The sequence below is a fragment of the Vicugna pacos genome, chromosome 10 (assembly GCF_048564905.1).
Source record: "Vicugna pacos chromosome 10, VicPac4, whole genome shotgun sequence".
NCBI classification, from domain to species: domain Eukaryota; kingdom Metazoa; phylum Chordata; class Mammalia; order Artiodactyla; family Camelidae; genus Vicugna; species Vicugna pacos.
The window spans coordinates 29,140,909-29,147,444 of record NC_132996.1 but is presented as its reverse complement, the minus strand read 5'-3'; the positions used below and the strand labels follow the sequence as shown (position 1 = coordinate 29,147,444).

The window sequence follows — 6,536 nt, the reverse complement described above, 5'->3', positions numbered from 1 at the left end:
CTCTCTCGTGAGCATTAATGTGAGACATGCAGTTTCACACTGTAGTTACATTCTCATACAGCCATTCATATGTCCTCCTTAGACTTTTTTATTTTCAATCTTCCAATTTTTTTTTCTTCCACGCCTTATCACTGTTCTTCAGGACCACCTCCGAATGAAGCTGTAGTGAGGCAGCATTATTTGTTTTACTTCAACCAATGTATTAAAACACCCCAACCGTGAATTAGGCCCAGGTCACTTGCTCCTCTATCAGCTAGATGTAGGGAGAGTCCCATGAGACCCCAGGTGCAAGCTGAGGAAAAGGCATTGATGCAAAAGCAGTAGGTGGCAGGAAGTGCAGGCCACCTGTTTATGTAAGTCACTGGTGCCTGCTAATCTTGTACCAATGTAACTGATGGTTGCTGTCTGTACTCACCCTGATGACATGGGTGGGCCTGACAGTAGCCATTAAAATAGGTAATGGACCTGGTGATCGTTATGCTAAGTGAAGTAAGCCAGAAAGAGAAAGAAAAATACCATATGATATCACTCATATGTGGAATCTTTAAAAAAAAAAAGACACAAATGAACATATTTACAAAACAGAAACAGACTCACAGAAATAGAAAACAAACTTATGGTTACTAGAGGGGAAAGGAGGTGGGAAGGGATAAATTAGGAACTTAAGATTTGCAGATACTAACTACTATATATAAGATAGATAAACAATAAGTTTCTACTGTAAAGCACAGGGAACTATATTTAATATCTGGTAGTAAACTGTAAAGAAAAAGAATATGAAATGGAATACATGTGTGTATGTGTATGACTGAAACATGATGTGGTACACCATAAACTAACACAACATTGTAAATGGACCGTCAATAAATAAAAAGAAGAAAAATACATAATTTCAGTCACAGTCACGTGATGTCCCATGATCAGAGGGTTAATCCCTACTAGGGTCCAGTAACATTCCAGCACCTGCTTTTTGAACAGAGAAAACTCTGCTGGAGACAGCATGGCCTTGCTCCGGAATCTTAGGAGTCTGTGCTGCAGCTATCCTATTGGGGCTTTATGGAGACTTCACGGATATTTGTTTCTCACAGATACAACCGGCCTCGTGGTTTGACCAAGTTAAATGGCCAAAGTGACTTAGATTCTTGCATCACAGACGACCTTCTGCAAAGTGCTCTGTCACTCTAGGCCCTCTCAAAACCGACAGCCTGCTATGCACTTGATAAATGGATCAAAGAATTATTCCCAACAGTAAATGTTTTATCTCGAAAATCCAAGGGAAATTAAAAGGTGCTGTGCCTCTTTGCTAACAGTAGGAAGTACAAGGTGCAATATTCAGCCCTTTACCTTAGAGGGGATATGCTAACAGGACACAGAGCCCTAGACCTGTAAGAACTTCACTGATGTGTCAGGCTGGTTAGTATTTGAGGACTTTATCCCCACACTCTGGTGTGCTTATGTCTTACCTGGGCATTCAGAGGACTTAACCACTTCCTGGTCTCCAAAACCTTGGTCAGTAATTTCAATATCCATGTCCAACCACCATGTTCCTTCAGTTCTTGAGAGCTCTTTTGAAAAGCACCTTTCCTTCTGTGACATAGACATTACTTCTCTTCTCACGACCTACTGAGTGTTTGATCTAGTTATTAGTCCCAAGTAGTCTCACCCCAGTGTTGGCTAACTCTGCCTCTTCCCAGCAAATAGAAAGATGCTCTTTTGAAAAATGAGGGGGACGGTATAGATGGGCCACTGAAGCATTGAAACCTGTTGAGAACACATCTTAGAGAGGGCTGTGCTAGAAAGCCAGAGTCTCCACATTCCAGAGAGTTACGATTGCTCACATCTCTAATCTCTGAGTTTTCCTTTCTCTTCAGAGCTCCCTTCAGTCTCTTCCATCTTCCTTACCCTGCCATCGCATGTCACCATCCCAGGATGAAGCTCAGCAGAGAGTAATTGTCTGTGACCCAAATGCTTTGGGTGCTGTCCCCAGACACTGGCTGCATTTCCCTGCAGCAGCATAAAAGGGGTGTATCTTGGTTTCAGGGTCTTCCCAGGCTTCTGTAGGATATGGTACAACCAAACAGCCTGGGGAAGAGCCAGGGTAAGTAGCAGGGCTCAGACTCAGGTCTTACTCTGTGTCCAGAGTCCTGGGGGGGCACCTCTGTCACCTCCTCCCTTCCTCCTCCAAAATAAGAGTCAAAGAGAAAGAAATGACAGAAGGCAGAGGTAGCAGAGAAACATGGAGATGAGACTGTTGAGTATCCCCACAGGTGGTTTCATGTCTTGCATCAGGGAGAGATCAAGGAGAATCTCTTCCTGTCGCTCATGGATTAGCTCAGAGGAGGGCACAGAATCTCATAATCTGTTTCTAGGAATGATGCCTAAATTGTGATCCAAAGTGGTAATGGTTAAGGATACCAAAATTTCTTCTGGGCTGCCATTCTAGAAAAACAGAAATGTTCATGCTTGGCAACACACGAGCATAGTCCACAGACGTCTCCAGTGAATTTTTCATTCACTCATTCGTTCACCAAAACAACTGAATTCCTAAGATGTACCTACCATACATTGTGCTGAGGGGAGCCTTATCAAAATAAATCAGAATTACTGTTCTTGGCAAACTCAAGCTAGTTGAGAGAGAAATTTGAAATTACCATGTAAATGATTGAAGGGGGTTTCTAAGACACATGAGTGGACAAACAGAGGAAAGGAAAAAAAATATTTGGGCATGGGGAGGGTTGTTCAGCAAAAACAAAAGGTTAGGAGCAAGAAAACCTTAGGGGAAGGAGATTCAGAGGGGGGAAAAAACAGAAAAAGGTGAAGAGGTGGGAAAGTAAAAATAAGTCTATTTCAGGAATACTAGGTTTTGCAATCATAGAATGCCAGGGTTAGAAAGATAGATAATCTAGTCCAGTTCCATGATTTTACAGATGAGGAAATTGAGGACCAAAAGGAGAAACTGACAATGTTTAGTATGCATGGCACCAGGTACAATCTGTGACAAACAGTGCAGTTTGTTTGAAAGAACAAGGTACTTTGTACCAAACAGAACCAAGATTAGATCATTCTGTGCTGTCTCCTTGCTAGACACTTGACTTTTCTAATCCTCAGGATCTTCATTGATATGCATGGAGAAAGTTACACCTGTATTACAACATTGTTTCAGAGCTGAGGGAATTCACGGATCATCAAAATTTGACTAATCTCTAATATGTACCTTACATAACAAGCATAACGCAATCATACAGTGGCATAGCTGAATCCAGAAACCTCTTCTCTAATCCTCTACGTTAAAGTAAGTTGAAGTGCATTGTATCTGCCTCATGCTGTATGTTAGCGCTCCTCCAGCAATTACAAAGCATAGAGAGAGAACACATATGTCTGTGAGAGCCCCCATCACACTTCTCAAAGCAGGGTAGGGATAGACTCAAATACTTGATATTCACGTGGACCTGTTATGAATTTATTTTTCAGAAATTTAACCAAACACTTTATTGGAGATTTCTTCTGTGCCCTGTCGTCCATAAATCCAACGTGTTTCCAATTCTATAAGGCATCATTGCCAGGGATAAGACCTCAACCACCCACCTCTTCAAAATCAGCCACGATCCTAATATCTGGAGCATAGGGGAACAGAAATTTTCTTTTACTTCCTCTCCTTTCATGAGTTTATGGACTTGGTTATTGACCCTGCCATTTATTTATTCAACCAAGCAAATAGTGACTGAGAATCTACTCTGTTCCAGGCACTGCACAATGCAAGAGCCATGTGTCAGCAAACAAAACCATATGGCTGCTGTATTCATGGATCTTACAGTCTAGTGAGAGAGAACAAAAGATTTCAAGGAAAGGAGCAATCATAAAATGTTAAAATGTGTTGAGTAGTATAAAGGAAACTAAGAATGTGTGGTGTGAGGATAATGGGTGGGATATGAGGCTCAGGACACCTACTTAGTGAGGGTCATCCCAAATGGTGCCTGAGAAAATGATGCTTAAGATCTAAGGAATGAGGAGTCAGCCATGTAAAAAGCAAAGAGTGGGGTATAGAATGAACATGAAAGTCCCAAAGTGAAGAAATAGCTTGGCTTATTTAATAGACTGAAATAAGGTCAGTGTGGTTAAAGAACACTGAGCAAGAGGTAGTCTGTTATGTGATGAGGGTGGAGGGTTAGGCTGGTACTAGAAGATAGGGGTCAGTATCAACATATATCACATATCACGTCACAACCATTTTATCAAAGTGCGTTGGGGAATGACTGAAGTGTTTTAAAAAAGGGAGTAACATAAACCAGTCACTTCCCTGAACATCAGTTACATTATCCCTAAAGTAGGAGTAGTAATCTTTCCAGGGTCTACATCACAGGATGATCATGGAGATTAAATGAATAATATATAGTGAAAGATTTAGAGAAATATAAAGTGTTAGACAATACAGTAAAGATAACAAAAATCATGGCTATGGTGCTTTGCACCTGAGATAACTTTTCACATACTTTGTCTCATCTAAAAAAGTCAAAGGATTTGGAATGAGACATACCTGGATTCAATGTCCAGGACTACAGTATATGAGCTGTTCATTCAGAGGTCAACCACTACAGTTGAGTCTCAGTTTCCTCATCTGTATAATGGGACGGGGAAGGTGGTATTATCCAAAGTCTCTGTTGATTCTGAGATGGAGAAATTTAGTCAAAAATACTTAGGCACAAATCAAGCAATTTATTCTACAGCAAAAGTGTATCATACATATTATTATCATTGTTATTAAAATAATCAGATTCTGTATGATGAAAAATTACCTGGTAAATGATTTTGTTGGACATTTGCATTGTCACTGAAGTGTACTACAATTTTCTATTTCATTTAAAAAAAGTGTATCATACAAAATTCAAGAGCCAGAAAAATTGTGGCTTTAGAAGACTCAGTTTCAGGAAGTACAGAGCCATCTCCATGGGGGGAAAAAGCAGCTTCTCACTCCCTCAGACTCTGTCTCTGTGGGACTGCATGAACTCTCATGCTTGCTTCTCTCTGCATAGCTGATTCATTATCCTTCTCTCTTTCCAAAGAGGTATTCTCCTTTTCTCCCTATGCACATGAAAATAGCACGTCCTCAATTTGGGCAGCAAGTGGACAATCACTAGTTTCTCTGAATTCCAATCACTATTTCCTGGAGAGAAATTTCATGCCATCAGCTCATACCAGGTGTCAACATTGGGGATGATGAGCTTTCTGCAGGATAGGTAAGATTATGTAGTAGTGATGTGACTCTTAGGACGCTGTAGATGAGAGGGAACAGCCTTACAAAAGAAATTTATTATGTTCATAAAAGAAATGAGACAATCTGGGCAAATGCACTAGCATAGTTCCTGGAATATAACATAATAGGGAGTCAGTGAATATTTTAATTGTTGTTATTATTATGTTTTGAACATATCAGTAAATGGTATAACCAGGTATGGAGCTTGATTTTTAGAATTTGGATTCAATACTAGATTGTTCTTTCCTATCATCCTGGATCCTCTCAGTGTCTGCCCAGATTGAAGAGGTCACATCTATCTGCAGACCTCATCCATATCCCAAGGATGCTCCCTTCCTAGTCCTTCATCAACATTTCCCTCTTCCAGCCCCCTGATTTCCTGATAATTGGCATCCCAGGGCTGGAAGCCATTCATGGCTGGATCTCCATCCCCTTCTCCTCCATGTACACTGCGGCCCTCACTGGAAATGGCCTGATCCTCTTGGCTGTGAGGAGGACCCCCAGCCTGCACCAGCCCATGTACTACTTCCTGTCCATGCTGGCCCTCACCGATGTGGGTCTCACCTTGTCCACCATGCCCACCACCCTGGCTGTGCTCTGGTTTGACCATCGGCTCATCGGCTTCAATGCCTGCCTGGTCCAGATGTTCTTCCTCCACTTCTTCTCTGTGGTGGAGTCCTCAGTGCTCCTGGCCATGTCCTTTGACCGCTTCGTGGCCATCTCCAACCCCCTGCGCTATGCAGCTGTCCTCACAAATAGTGTCATCATCAGGATTGGACTGGCCATTGTGGCCCATGCTACCCTGTCTCTCTTTCCTGTGCCATTTTTGATTAAGCATCTTAACTTCTGCCCTGGAAATAACTTCCTGTCCCACTCATTCTGTTTCCACCTTGATGTGATGAGAAGAGCCTGTGCTGACATCAGCATCAGTATACACTATGGGCTCTGTGTGGTTGTGTCCACTGGGGGCATTGAATCCCTGCTCATTGTCCTGTCCTACAGTCTCATTCTGCACATGGTCATGGGACTGGCTTCTCCCAGGGAGCACATCTGGGCCCTCAACAACTGTGTTTCCCATATCCTGGCTGTGTCTTCTTTATTCCAGTTATCACCATGTCCATGATCCACCGTTTTGGGAGGCACCTGCCTCCCCATTACACATGCCTTTGTTGCTTATGTGTAGCTGGTGGTGCCCTCTGTGCTCAACCCCATCATCTACAGTGTCAAATCCAAGCCCATCAAGGAGGCCATGCTCAGGGTCCTGAGGGGAAAAGACCAAGGCTGA

General features: G+C 42.3%; 1 pseudogene; it reads left to right on the top strand.

The window, feature by feature from the left end:
• Positions 1-5,525: 5,525 nt before the first annotated feature.
• LOC102542789 (olfactory receptor 51I2-like) lies at positions 5,526-6,536 on the top strand (annotated as a pseudogene).